This window comes from Rutidosis leptorrhynchoides, chromosome 3 (assembly GCF_046630445.1).
Source record: "Rutidosis leptorrhynchoides isolate AG116_Rl617_1_P2 chromosome 3, CSIRO_AGI_Rlap_v1, whole genome shotgun sequence".
Classification (NCBI taxonomy): Eukaryota; Viridiplantae; Streptophyta; class Magnoliopsida; order Asterales; family Asteraceae; genus Rutidosis; species Rutidosis leptorrhynchoides.
In genome coordinates, this window is record NC_092335.1 from 661,272,479 (window position 1) to 661,289,607 (window position 17,129).

Below are 17,129 nucleotides of genomic sequence, written 5' to 3' on the forward strand. Positions count from 1 at the left end.
CGTAATCATATCACAATGTATCTGATAAATCAATCATTTAATATTATCTTCTAATTCCATCGATAAACATATTGGAAACAAATACATTCATGTAAAGTATTATACGTTTAATACTTTATTAATATTCTCAAGTTATAATATATATATATACATATATATACATATTTATTTATATATAACGATTAGTGAATCGTCGGAATTTGGTCGAGGTTATAATGAATGTATGAACATAATTTAAAATTCTTGAGATTTAACTTAACAAACTTTGCTTATCGTGTCGGAATAATATAAAGATAAAGTTTAAATTTGGTTGGAAATTTCTGGGTTGTCACAGTACCTACCCGTTAAAGAAATTTCATCCCGAAATTTGAATGAGATGGTCATGGCTGACAATAAGTATGTTTTCATAACGTATACGAGTTGGAAATTAGAGTTTTATTATCATCAAGTAATATAGATAAAATAATTTGATTTTTGTGAAGAGTACGAGTGAAGTTATCACAAAAGAATGAAATGAGTAAATGCACGTTCTTTTTAACCAATGACATAGTCACGGTTGATTTCTGGAATTCAAGGAATTTAGAGAAAATCTTCGTAATAAGATTTGGTTCTTCGGTAATTAAGGAAGTTAGAATCCGCTTTGATTAAATGCTATATTCTGTTTTGATTTATCTGTCGGATATTTCACTATATATCCACCCCCTTCGTTTCCTTATTTCCACAACTCACACCTTTTATTCTTTCTCCCTCAATTCATACTTTATAGCATTTGCTAATATGCTCCATCCAGTTCTGATTCTTGATATACTCCTAACTTTCATATCTGTCATTCTTCTTTTTCATCTGCCGCCGGAAGAATCTATTTACTTCTACTATACTCTTGGTTTTATAGCGTTTTTAGTTCTCCCGTGTCTTTATATTGCTATATGCATCGAGATATATGGTTTGTAATTCCTGGGTTGTTGTTGGGTTTTATATCTTCCCTTATACTTCAAAGTCCCTGGTTCTGTCTTTTATAATCATTGTCATCCACAGTTAATACTCCCTCCTATTTGCTGCGATTTATACCCCAATTTCTATTTTGGAGCTTTGTCCTTTCGTTTCTTCTTCTTGCGATTAAGCATCGCTTGTAATGGTCCATAATTCGCAGATATAAATTTCGGAATGAACATTGTTAATGTTCTAAGAAGGAAATGGTAATGGCACGGTCTTGATTTGTTAAATTACCAGAATACCTTGGAAGAGACCGAATCATCAAGAAATATTTTCTTAATACTTTAGAGGTTAAATAGAATACAAGAGTCGTGTAACATAGCACATGATGATGTTATGATCTGTGAATCATCACGTTCCATTTAAAAACTCAGCATGACTTACTGTAATATAATCACGTTGATCAAGTGTCATTATATTTTACTAACTCATGCTTCAGTTCCCAACACTACTTCAATAGTATACATATTTTAAATTCGAACTTTTCAGAATTTAGAAACTAAAATAGTTTCTTTTATGATGTAACACAGATATCGCAAAGAGATAAATGATTTTGAATAACATAGTTATGAAGATATCTTCAGAAACATTGAAGATATTTATAATGAAAGATATGATGATATCTTAGAATATCTAAGATCAGAGGATGATGAAGAATATTATTCACAAAGGTTTAGAGTCAGGAGTAAGGTATTTGATAATAATTTCAGCAGACACTGAATCATTTGGATTCTTTGAAGGCAGGTTTAGTCTTTGTGATTCCACAGCCTCCTTCATGGTTTGCTTAATCCATTTTGCAGTTCCAAACCTTCTCTTTTTCTGAGCTTTTCCAACACACTAACCTTTATTATCAAACTTTTGACTATTAAGGTCGTTTACAGTTTTTGCTGCTTCATCAGCATTTTCCAAACTTCGGAGAACTAGTTCGCAGTTTATGGTGTTTTTCAGAAACTTCACATTCAAAGTATATAAGTCTAGGAGATAGACGTTATATATACACCTATAACCGTTGGCAGAGACATGCTGCAAGATTTCAAAATACTGATTGCTGATTCCCAGTAATTGGCATGACAATTCTTGTTACAAGATGCGGATGAGTAAATGATGGGGTTTAGATAAATATAATGACTTTTCGGAAAGTCAAAGATCAGTGAAGTTGTTGGTAAGTTTATTTCTAACGTGGTGGGACATAAAAGGTTCTCCGGTAATGATGACGAAAGGGCAACGTCTATATCAAGGTTATAATATGACTGTTTCAACTGAAAAGTCGAAGTTGACTTACTGAAGCTGTGACAAAACTGACTAATTTGAAAAGGAATCGCAAAGTTATTTTTGCTAATAAATGCCAAAGGGTCTAACACGGATACGTATTAAATTATGACTCTGGTTTCGAGAGCTTTTCAGATGCAAGACTGTGGTTAATATGTGGTTGGATCATCATCTCGATTGTTCATTATTTGAAGTGTCTTCAGGAATTTTGAAGGGTTTTAAACACAGATTATAATTGTTAATATACATATGATGTTCTAACACAGTTTTGAAGTCAAAGTATAGCTTGTGAAAGATGTAAGGATCTAAAAGTTATGATTTTGGTCATATCTCGAGTTGAATTCTGAGATTTCAAAATCAGAATATGTAATTAAATTTTGAATGAGTATGGTAGTTTTGATTTCTATAAAAGAATGTATATTGTTGTGAAAGTAGGGAGTATAATGGATGATTTGCTGAATCAGATTCGAAGAATGTAACATATTAATTGTGAATTTATATATCTCTCGGGTATTACCTACCCGTTAAATTTTTTTTTACAATTAATATTTTGTACAAAAGAATTTTATTACAGTCTTTATGAAAATATATATATGTATATTTTCTTCAGATGTAACATAGATTTAATGAGTTAATGTTAAATTAAACTCATTTGATTTACGGTTGAAACTAGAATTGAATAATCCCTAAAGGCTTTAAAAATTATATAACTTTTACGGAGTATTTCTTTAATGACATTGAAATTATGAATCAATACTTCGTTATTTGTTGATGTATGATGTTCGGTTCGTGGAATTCTTGTGAATTTCGCAAAGTACGAATGATGTTATTTGAAAAGTTTTGAGTACATCGATAATGAAAATGTAAAATCAAACATATATTTGAATAATACACTTGATTTATTATGAGATGGAATTTATTGAATTAAAGTAGAGATTGTAGTTAACGATGGTTAAGCTGCGGGCGAAAGACGTACATTATTGCATATTTGTAATATGAATTAACCGAGTAGTTAAGATTCACACACAATAGCTTAGCACAGAAAGATTTATTTTTATTTCAATATATATATATATATATATATATATATATATATATATATATATATATATATATATATATATATATATATATATATATATATATATATATATATATATATATATATATATATATATATATATATATATATATATATAATATACATATAATTTCTTCAGAGAGAATGAGTTAATTCTTCACAACTTGTTGATACAATATACGCGTTATTGATTCGTAATGATGTCCACAGTGATTCTTGAACTGACGGAGTTTGTGATGTTATAGGTGTTGTTGATTCTGATGTTGACTGTACTGACGATGCTGGTGACGCTGACGGTACTGTTGATGTTGTTGGTAAAACAAGTTTAGCTTGTTAATCATACACCATTTTTGTCAGGGTTTCTACTCTTCCTTCTATCATTTTGGTTCGCTTAACTGATTTATGGTTAGGGCTAGATTAGATAATCTCTAAGACTTTAAAGATTACATAATCGCCGCGGAATGTTTCTCCAATGAAGTTATGAATTAATACTTCGCCAGTTATTGTTGTTGGTACTCCTTGGTATTTATGGTGCGTATGACGTTGATGCTCGTGGGACAGATTGTGAAGTTGTGGTTTACGACGCGGTTGTGGTTGGAGGTGGTAATGGTACTGTTGGCGTTGATGATGGTGGTACTGGTTATGCTGCTGGTGCTGCTGCTGGTGTTTGTAATCTCTGCACCATATTCTCCAAAGCCACTACCCGAGCGCGAAGCTCGTTGACTTCTTCTATTACACCGGGGTGATTGTCGGTTCGGAAGAGCGGGTAAATATAATCTAGAATTTGATGTAGTATATAATCGTGACGAGATACTCTGGAAATGAGAGAGAAAATGGTGTTTCGGACATGTTCGCCGGTAAGTGCTTCGGGTTCTTTGCCAAGAGGGAAATGTGGTGGATGGAAAGGATCGCCTTCTTCTTGTCTCCAATGATTGAGGAGGCTACGAACCCATCCCCAATTCATCCATAATAAGTGATGACTGATTGGTTGATCCATTCCGGTCACACTGCTTTTGGAGCTTGAGTGAGATTCCATTTCAGAATCCGAGTGACTTGAACTGATGACAAATTCCATTTCATACGATTGGATACAGGATTTTTCGATATAAAACGATTTTCCGGCTATCGGGTGATATTCCATTTACATGGGATATATATATATATATATATATATATATATATATATATATATATATATATATATATATATATATATATATATATATATATATTTAAAGATTTCGTAGATTACGGAGGAATTTGTGGGATATGTCAGACAAAGTTTATAGTAACAGATACGATAAGATATGATTTAGCAGATACGCTAAGATATGAATTTTGTCTATAAACTACTCATGCAATTAATGTAGCAAGACATGTCTAGACTAACAATGATAAGCAGGTAATTTCCTAAGGATGATAAGCAGATGATTTCTGACTAGAAATGATAAGCAAAACCTTTGACATGCAGACACGGTCAAAGTCCAGACTCACTAATGCATCCTAACGACTTATCAGTTAGACACACTATGCAGACCTGGTTCGTTAAGACCACCGCTCTGATACCAACTGAAAGGACCCGTTCATATACATTATAAATGATTCACAATAGTTGATTACATCGCGAGGTATTTGACCTCTATATGATACATTTTACAAACATTGCATTCGTTTTTAAAAGACAAATTTTCTTTACATCGAAAATTGACAGGCATGCATACCTTTTCAAAATATCCACAATCCAACTATAAATTGACTTAATAATAATCTTTGATGAACTCAATGACTCGAATGCAACGTTCTTCGAAATATGCCATGAAAGACTCCAAGTAATATCTTTAGAATGAGCAAATGCACAGCGAAAGATTTCTTTAATACCTAAGAATAAACATGCTTTAAAGTATCAACCAAAAGGTTGGTGAGTTCATTAGTTTATCATAATCATTTATTTCCATTGTTTTAATAGACCACAAGAATTTCATTTCCAGTTATCATAAATATAAGTCTCATGCATAGAGACAAAAATATCATTCATATGGTGAACACCTGGTAACCGACATTAACTAGATGCATATAAGAATATCCCCTATCATTCCGGAAAATCCTTCGGACATGATAAAAACAATATCGAAGTACTAAAGCATCCGGTACTTTGGATGGGGTTCGTTAGGCCCAATAGATCTATCTTTAGGATTCACGTCAATTAGTAGATCGGTTTACTAATTCTTAGGTTACCAAGCAAAAGGGGCATATTCGGCTTCGATCATTCACCCATATAATGTAGTTTCAATTACTTGTATCTATTTCGTAAAATATTTATAAAAAATTGCGCATGTATTCTCAGCCCAAAAATATAAAGGGTAAAAAGGCAAATGAAACTCACCATACTGTATTTCGTAGTAAAAATACATATAACGTCATTGAACAAGTGCAAGGTTGGCCTCGGATTCACGAACCTATATTATTCATATATATTTATATGTTGGTCAATATCTGTATAGCAATTTAGGTCAGGTCATAGTGTACCACAATCCTAATGCTCGAGACTAGCATGCAAAAGTCAACAAAAGTCAATTTGACTCAAAATAATTTCCAAAAATCTATACATGATTAATATATAGTTTAAACATCGTCGTTTTATATTTTTAAAATATTTTTAAAAGATTTATTAGAGTAAATAATATAATTCATGTATTAGTAAATAACATTTTATATTAAAATTTATATAATAAAATATACTTTTATATATATTAAGTAATAAAACTTATAGAGTTTATTTAATATCATAAAGATAATATGATAGGTATTATTAAAGTAATTTATTACACGTAGTAAAATATGTTTGCATTACATATTTATTTGATAAAATAATATCTATAATAATAGTAAGTAAAAGTTGTATTATTTTGTCATAATAATTATTATTATAAAAATATCAATATTTATAATTACTAAGATGACATTATGATAAAACGATGATTCTAATTATGATAACTTTAATATTTTCGATACTTTTTAATATTATCTTTAAAATAGTAATTTTATTTAAAATGATAATAATAATAATGATATTTTATAGTAACAATGACATTTCTATTAAAATGATAATTTTTGTTAAAAATGATAGTTTTAATACTAACGATACGTTTAATAATAATAGTAATAATAAAAATAATAAGAACGATAATTTTATCTAAATCAATATCTTATAATATTTAAATTTCATCATGATACTCTTACTCATTATTTCCTAATCGTTTCGTTTAATAGCTTTTAATCATCTTTTATATTGTTTTCATAATAATAGTAATTAAAATAATTAGGTGTTACTAATATTAGCTTTAATTAGAATAATACTAATAACGATAATTATTATGAAATTACTAATGATAATACTAATAATTATTTTAATGATAATATAATAATAATGATAACAATAACAATAACCATTTTTAAATAATGATACATATGATAATAATGATAATGATAATAATAATAATAATAATAATAATAATAATAATAATAAGATAATAATAATAATAATAATAATAATAATATTAATAATAATAATAATAATAATAATACTAATTATAACTTTAACAATAATAATGATACTAATAATAATAAAAATAACAATTTTTAATGATAAATCCTTTTATTGATAAAGATAATAATAATAATAATAATAATAATAATAATAATATTAATAATAATAATAATAACAATAATAATAATAATAATAATAATAAAATAAAACTAGAACGATGATAATAACGACGATGATAATAATCATTTTTAATAATAATAAAAAAATTCGATTGACCATAACTTCAAATCCGTTCATCTAAACCATTCGATATCTAAAGGGAAAGTTCTTAATTTTTTGCTAGCTTTCCAATGACATGCATATCTTATACCTTATCCCAACCGCACATATAACTAATTCAGGATTCAAGATAACCTAACTAAAGGCAATATCAAAAGTACAAACATGCATAATCCTATATACTCGAGCACTAGTCATAGGTACACTAATGATATATAAAAATTAAGTTATGAGTGCTCACGTATCAATATTGAGATTCAATATTGCAGGAAAAGTACGTAGACGCAACGGAGATGATAAACACTAGTTTGACTCACGAGCAATACTCCCGAACCATACACATAACCTCCATAGCTATACCCCATAATTTCCTTAGCTCTATCCCGCTCGAAAAACAATTTCGAAATCACTCGGACAGCACTCCGTCGTAATATTTTATGTATACCAATAATATCTTGAAATAATACGGAGTAAATATATATATGTAAATCGATTGAGAGAGTTTAGAGAAAAAAATTTCAAGTTTCTATGAAATAATGAAACCTATTGAATTCTATTTATAATAGACTTTTGAATTATTAAAGTGAGTTATTAAAGTATGAATTATTAAAGTGAATTATTAAAGTATGAATTATTAAAGTGAATTATTAAAGTATGAATTATTAAAGTGAATTATTAAAGTTAAAGTAAAGTAAAAATAAAGTAAAGGTAAAGTTTAAGTATAGTAAAAGTAGAAAACTATGTACGTATAATACGCGTATAAATATATATAATATTAATTTAAATCGTTATATATATTTAATAAAATAAAATATAAATATCGTTATCTTTATTATACTGGTTAAGTAATGAGTTGTCAAAAGTGGTTCTAGATATTTATAAAAGTTATATACATTTTAATAATAAAGTTCTTTTTAAACTGAAAACGTTTTTGTACGTTTAAAACTAAATCAAATAAATATGATAATTTTGTTTTCCAAAACTAAATATATTTAAGAATCATTTTGTTTAAAGGTTAAAATAATGGAAATCGTTATATCATAAAATGTTTTAGAAAAGTAGAATCATATATATTCATAATAGGTTTCAAGTTTTTAAATTACAGTCTATTGGTGAAGCATGCGATAAAGTTCAAAGGTTAAATAAACATATGAAATCATCTTAATAAAAAATGTCGAGTTACTTAACGTGTCGATATCCAACATCTAAGTTATTTACACTCCACGTTCTTACTTATAAATCACTTTACCATTTTCCGAATGTTGTCAAAAAGAATAGATTTCTTAAATCACAGTGGACCTCATAACATAGACCCGTAATCATATCACAATGTATCTGATAAATCAATCATTTGATATTATCTTCTAATTCCATCGATAAACATATTGGAAACAAATACATTCATGTAAAGTATTATACGTTTAATACTTTATTAATATTCTCAAGTTATAATATATATACATATATATATACATATTTATTTATATATAACGATTCGTGAATCGTCGAAATTTGGTCGAGGTTATAATGATTGTATGAACATAATTTAAAATTCTTGAGATTTAACTTAACAAACTTTGCTTATCGTGTCGGAATAATATAAAGATAAAGTTTAAATTTGGTTGGAAATTTCCGGGTTGTCACAAACATTACATACTATTTTGTTTTTTTAAAATAAAATGTTATTATTTGTTATCATATAATATTAATTAAGTTACATATAAGAAATAAATATATTTTAATCAGATATATAAATATTATTATTAATATCACATAAAAATAAATACTTATATGTATAATATTAATATAACATATATATAGATATACATAATATATCAAATGACAAATACATTACCATAAGTAATATGATATATAATTAATATGGAAAAATAGTTCGATTACTATTACATGCTCATTATATATGTTAATATATATACTTGATATAGGTTCGTGAATCCGAGGCCAACCTTGCATTGTTCAGTTTCGTCAAATGAATATTTTTACTACAAAATATCGTATAGTGAGTTTCATTTGCTCCATTTTTAAATGCTTCTGCAATATATATTTTTGGGACTGAGAATACATGCGTTGCTTTTATAAATGCTTTTCGAAATAGACACAAGTGATCGAAACTACATTCTATGGTTGAATTATCAAACAGAATATGCCCCTTTTTAGCTTGGTAGCCTAAGAATTGGTGTTTTTGATAATTGCCACCAATTGACGCGAATCCTAAAGATAGATCTATGGGCACTAACAAGCCCCAGTCAGAGAATTTGAACTGCTTTAGTACTTCGATTTATCATGTCCGATGTGAGTCCCCGAATGATGGGGATATTCTATATGCATCCTGTTAAGGTCGGTTACCAGGTGTTCACCATATGAATGAATTTTAATTCGCGAGTTACGCGTGACAATATATGAAATCTTGTGGTCTATTAAAATGATGAAAATGAATGATTATGATAAACTAATGAACTCACCAACCTTTTGGTTGACACTTTAAAGCATGTTTATTATCAGGTATGAAAGAAATCTTTCGCTGTGCATTTGCTCATTTTAGAGATATTACTTGGAGTCATTCATGACATATTTCAAAAGACGTTGCATTCGACCAAATTTAAACTTAATCTTTATATTATTTCGACACGATAAGCAAAACCTGTAATGTTGAATATTAAAAATTGTAAACTATTTTCATGTAATCATTCACCTTTGACTACTCCTGAAAGATTCATGAACAACTAATTTGTAAATAGATATATATAATTTTATTTGAAATATTATTTGAAATAAAATATGATTTAATTGTTGGAAATAAATATACAAAATAATATCATTATATTTAGTATTATTAATTTAATATATAATATATAGATATGCATATAATTATATATATATATATATATATATATATATATATATATATATATATATATATATATATATATATATATATATGTATATATATATATATGTATATTATAAAAAGAAATATTATATATTGTAATTGTTATAATCATTGTGGAAAAATAATAATAATATATAATAATTATTATGTAAAGAGTATATATATATATATATATATATATATATATATATATATATATATATAAAGTATATAGAATATATATTTTGTGATTTCGAAGTTATTTAATAAATGACGGTAACACTCAATTGTCATTCGATAGATAGTAAACGAGTTAAAAAGGAACTTATTATTTTAAAATAAACGGTGATTCGAAAATGAGTTCTATAAATTTTAGGCTTATTAAAGATATATTTAGGAACCATTTGTTGAATTTTAAAAACTTTTCATATTTTACTTGGGATTGGGAGCGAATAATTAATGTAATTTTTATTTAATAGTTAATGCTCGAATTTTATATCATAATGACCAAAATAAATAAATATAGTTAACTTAAAAATATGAGATTTTTCTGAGAACTTTTATCCGCCACTGTGTAACAACGGGGTACGAAATATACCCACTGTCGGTAGAGAGACAGCTGTATTCATATTGTGCACACTGAATTATGATTCAGTGAATTTGATTATATGATTGAGATCACTATTGTTTAATTATTATTATATTATATATTAAATAATTCTATATCTATATCTATATATATATATACATAACTACATTACATATATCAAATGACCATCTTCACCATTTTTCCAAGCACACCTCCGGCCACCATAATCGACCACCCATACACCATGTCCACCACCCTTTACTTCCCATCACCACCCATACGCCATCCCACCATGAACAACCCGACACCTAGATCACCACAATCCACCGCAAAGACAATCACTTTATGTTATGATCTTGTTCTTGTTATAACTATAAAGAAGACCCAACACCATCATCGATCAAAATCATTCACACCATCTTTTACATCATCTAAACTGCAACAGTTACATTTGTGTTTCTGTTTTGATTCGAATCGAACAAACAATAACCCTACCACCTCCCCCTACAACTATGAACAACCATCTTTTCTCTCTCACTCTCCCTCTCTCATTTAATCTCAATCTACAAAAAACACTCCTACATTTTGTTTATGTTCTGTCCGAGACTGCACAACCACCCTCACAGGCTCTCCACCACCTTCGTAAACCCCACAGCTCAAACACGATCCACCTACAACTAGATATATTTTTCTTTTCATTGTAAACTGCTGCAGCTACCTTAGTGTTTCTGTTTCAACTGCCATCGAACAATCATTTAACACCCAATGAAGACCCACCTGCAACTTATTACTGTCGCTGCTACAGCTATATTTTTTTGTGTACTTCAAGCCATCATGAGTCACCTGCTATAATCAGACCACCATCATCCTAGTTTTGTTTTTTTCTGTTTTTCTAAATCGATCAAACGACTATCAAAACCCATCGAAAACCATCACCTTGCAACTGCTACAGTTTTGGTTCTTTGTTCCTTTCATTCAATCAACAAACATCATCATATTATTTTTTTCTTCTCTGATAATGACGATGATACGATGATGATGATGTTAGATGAGTAACATAATGATGATGAGGGGAGGATGTCGGTGATGATGAAATCGTTGGTGATGCTGAATGAAGAGATAATGATACTGCGAGGAGTGCACGTTTTTCCTGTTTTTGTTCCTTTGTGGCGAACAACAATTAAACCCACTTGATTTTGGTAGGGTTACTTTAATGGATCATTATCATAAATACAGACACGGGTCGAGATAGTATGAGCTAGTATATTGGGTTTTAAATGAAGGGTATGTTGGGCCGTGTTTCTATGTCTGTGGGCCGGGATCTAGTAATTGGGCTTAGGTTCATCTTCTGTTGGGCCGAAGATGATAGACTAAACATAAGCGGGTTCATAGTAAATCACAAAAACTGAAATGGATGGGTTGGTTGAAGTGTTTGTGGGAGAGCGATATGTCTTGGGTTCGAGCCCTGTCTGAGACGTTTCTTATTTCTTTTTATGAAAAAGCTTGAAGGTAGCCTAATCACTTTAATTATTATTATTATTATTATTATTATTATTATTATTATTATTATTATTATTATTATTATTATTATTATTATTATTATTATTATTATTATTATTATTATTATTATTATTATTATTATTATTATTATTATTATTATTATTATTAGTTGTTATTATTATTATGGTAATTGTTGTTACTCCTAAGATATTAGAAGTATCATTATTATTAATCACATTAAGATTTATCATTATTGTTATTATTAATATAAGTATTATAATTACAATTATGATTATGATTATTATTATTATTATTATTATTATTATTATTATTATTATTATTATTATTATTATTGTTATTATTATTATTATTATTATTATTATTATTGTTATTACTAATATTATTATCCTTACTAGTAATATCATTAAGTAGTATTATTATTAATATTATCATTAATAATAAAAAGATTGTTATTATTATTATTATTATCATCATTAAGTATTATGTATTTTTATCAAAAGTGTTATTTTCATCATCATTATTATCAAACTTTTTGTTTCATTTAAAAACTACTGTTATTATCATTATTATTAAGATAAGTATTAACAATATCATTTTCTTATTAGTATTATCATTATTAATAAAGTTATTATTATTATTATTATTATTATTATTATTATTATTATTATTATTAGTAAATCAATATTATCAAAACTATCATTCTAACAAATAAATATTTTGTACATTAAAAAATACATATTACATGAGTATATACAAGGTTAAAAAAGACGTGAGACGGGGCCGAAACGTTAGCGACCTCAAAACGTCGCAACGGAATAAACGGGGTCGAAACGGGGTCGAAATTGATGTTGACTAACGTTGACTTATATATATATAATATAAAAATATATATATTTATATATATATAAATATAAAGTTGACCGTTTTTTCCGTCTTTGGCCGTTTTTTTCCCGTCTTTGACCGTTTTTTTCCGTCTTTGACCGTTTTGACCGTTTTTAGCGTTGTTGACCGTTTTTTAAGCGTTGACCGTCTTTTTTCCCGTTTCAAGGCCCGTTGCAACGATAGTATGGCAAATTCGTTGCGGCGCCCGTTTCGGCCGTCTTTTACAACATTGAGTATATATAAACATTACATACTATTTTGCTTTTTTAAAATAAAATGTTATTATTTGTTATCATATAATATTAATTAAGTTACATATAAGAAATAAATATATTTTAATCAGATATATAAATATTATTATTAATATCACATAAAAATAAATACTTATATGTATAATATTAATATAACATATATATAGATATACATAATATATCAAATGACAAATACATTACCATAAGTAATATGATGTATAATTAATATGGAAAAATAGTTCGATTACTATTACATGCTCATTATATGTGTTAATATATATACTTGATATAGGTTCGTGAATCCGAGGCCAACTTTGCATTGTTCATTTTCGTCGAATGAATATTTTTACTACAAAATATCGTATAGTGAGTTTCATTTGCTCTCTTTTTAAATGCTTCTGCAATATATATTTTTGGGACTGAGAATACATGCGTTTCTTTTATAAATGCTTTACGAAATAGACACAAGTGATCGAAACTACATTCTATGGTTGAATTATCAAACCGAATATGCCCCTTTTTAGCTTGGTAGCCTAAGAATTGGTGTTTATGATAATTGCCACCAATTGACGCGAATCCTAAAGATAGATCTATGGGCACTAACAAGCCACAGTCAGAGAATTTGAACTGCTTTAGTACTTCGATTTATCATGTTCGATGTGAGTCACGGAATGATGGGGATATTCTATATGCATCCTGTTAAGGTCGGTTACCAGGTGTTCACCATATGAATGAATTTTAATTCGCGAGTTACGCGTGACGATATATGAAATCTCGTGGTCTATTAAAATGATGAAAATGAATGATTATGATAAACTAATGAACTCACCAACCTTTTGGTTGACACTTTAAAGCATGTTTATTCTCAGGTATGAAAGAAATCTTCTACTGTGCATTTGCTCATTTTAGAGATATTACTTGGAGTCATTCATGACATATTTCAAAAGACGTTGCATTCGAGTCGTTGAGTTCATCAAGATTATTATTTAGTCAATTATAGTTGGATATATTATGAAGTGGTATGCATGCCGTCAACTTTCGATGTAATGAAAGTTTGTCTTTTTAAAACGAATGCAATGTTTGTAAAATGTATCATATAGAGGTCAAATACCTCGCAATGTACCATGTGTTATTGTATTCATCCTTATGGATTAGGATGAGTCTCTACAATAATTGTCATCATCAAAACCTAGATTTGTTTATAGAACGACAAAATTTTATAAAGCTACCACCTCACTAGCGAGAAGCTAGAGAGGGGAGCAACCAACAAACATTACGGCGGCTTTAAAAGCCAATAATTTCAACTTATGTTTTCTTTTCTTCTATCTTTTAACCAATTAAACGAATACATTCTTATTCAATCAAACAAATCTTGTTTCTTTAATGTCTTCAATGCAAAAAGGACATCATTTAGGAATCTCCATAAAAGCCAAGTTGCCGCTGCAAAAATAGTGTGAAGACTTAAAATGTTTGAATATTAATGTTGGATCCTAAACCAACAAATTTAAACTAGAATTTTAGAGGTTTTGAATAAAATGAATGACTTTAGACAATTATGTTAAAGTTATGTGTATGTTTACGATTTTCTTTTATATTTGCACATATAAAATTTTAAAATTAATATTTAAATGTATAAAAAATATAATCTGGTTAATCCCGATTAATTTTCGAATTACCGATTACTTCTTTCAAAGTCCGAATTGATTACTTCCCGAATAGCGAGTTTGCAACCTTGATATACACATAAAAAATTGGTACAATTTATAAAATGAAAAGTAAAAATATAAAAATAAATATAATACACATAAAAAATTGGTACAACTTATAAAATGAAAAGTTTTTTATAAAAGAATGAGCCACGAGTCAATGATCAGATGCTAAAAAAGGTAAACGACAGATATTAACGATCAAACTTTGGTCTTGTAATAGTATGCAAGGAGTAATGGTACTATAGAAATTAATCATACCCCGTTGTATATGCATGTATTGCCATCCTTTCTAAAACACAAAGTCATGAACACTCCTTTACTGATGTCAACATCCAATGTGCGCAATTTAGTTGGTTACAGGAGGTCGATCGAGAGGCTAGTTACTCAAGAGTTTTACTTGCTAGTGGTGACCCATTGTGGTTGTTGCTATAAAGATTTTCTCTGAGAACTCAAAAAGAAATATGAGACGAAGTGAGTATTATTTTGTCAATGAAGATCACTTTGTCACTTGAAGATCATGTGCTTAATCATGTTAATTACTTATGACTTATTCATTTCTTTATTGAATTGACGAGTTCTTGAGTTTAATTGGACGTGACTTAATGATACATTAGTGATGATATCACAACGGTGACGTCATTTCATGATGATTGAGAATCTCTAATTCTTTGTAGTATTGTAATGAGACGATAGTAGGCCGAGGGTGGGGGCAAATCCGTATCAATATTATACGGGATTGGATTTGATTTGATTATTTTTTATTTTAAAGAGGTAAAGTGGGCTAATGTGCGTGCTTATGCATGGTAACTAGTACTCCGTAGTAGACTACTAGCACAAATCAACAATGCCTTAATTTTGCTAATTATCTATCATATACTTTTATGAAAAAATCTCGTTGTTTGTACATATTTGCATTACAAAACCTATGCTTTTTTTTGCATAGTTGGTACCTGGACTTTGCTTATTTTATTTGTTTGGTACCAACACCTCACATGTGCAAACGCATGTGAGGGTAATTTCGTCTTTTAATTACTTATTATTCTAATTTCGTTTATAAAAAATGGAGATGTGATGATTAACAATTTGATCCGTGTTTCAGATTAATCGTGACCGATAAATCTTAACCTACCTCTGATCTCCATCTTACACATATTCTTATCGCTATTTTACTTAATTTCAATATACTTTGTTATTGTTATTGTTATTGTTATTGTTATCGTTATATATAACAATCTTTTGTTATTTTTGTTGTTTTTAAAAGAAAATATATTAGATTGTATATTTTGCCGTTACTTAGAGCTCTATGATCGAATGCCAATTTTTAGGCAATATACGCTATTCCGATGTTTAATATGAACGGAAAGAATTTATATGAGAGCGTATCTAATTTAAAAAAAAATTTTATTTTTGTGAATTTAATTTTTTATTAAGGACCAGTCTGACTATGTGAGAATCCCCCATGCGTTATTTTAAAGGTTCAGTTGTGCAAATAAAATATTTATTACTCGTATTTTGTTAAGAAAATTCGTAAGATAGCTTTTTAACAATTTGGCGACTAGCTTCAATTTGTGTCTAAGGGTGCGTTTGATAAAACTGAATGATTTAACGCTGAATGGTTCAGAATCTGAATGGTTCAAAGCCTCTGAATAAAGTTTGTTCTGAATGAAAATAAGATGTTTGATAATCATTTTAAATGAACGATATGGATTGAGTAAAATTACCTTATTAACGTGTTACATGAATAGAAAATACAATATATATATATATATATATATATATATATATATATATATATATATATATATATATATATATATATATATATATATATATATATATATTTGTTGGTTAAAACGTTTTGGATATAATTTGAAAAGAATATTACACAAAAAATTAAGCTCTTAATGGTTAAGAGAGTGTTTCAACTCTGAATGGTTCAGCACTGAATTCTGAACCATTTAGCACCATATGTTATTAAGAGATTAGATTCAAACACGCTGAATGCTGAATGGTTAAGCATTCAGCGCTGAATCATTCCATTAAGAGGCAAACAAACGCACCCTAAATCTCTCCAACTGCTTCAGTCATGAAGTTCGAAAAGTTACTAGGATAGAAAAT

At 28.3% G+C, this 17,129-nt stretch overlaps 1 non-coding gene across 1 annotated transcript; it reads left to right on the forward strand.

Annotated features, from left to right (window-relative positions):
• Nucleotides 1–16,308: 16,308 nt before the first annotated feature.
• LOC139903661 (small nucleolar RNA U54) lies at nucleotides 16,309–16,391 on the forward strand. The gene has a single exon (XR_011778469.1). It is a non-coding gene; the product is annotated as a small nucleolar RNA U54 (small nucleolar RNA).
• Nucleotides 16,392–17,129: the final 738 nt, after the last annotated feature.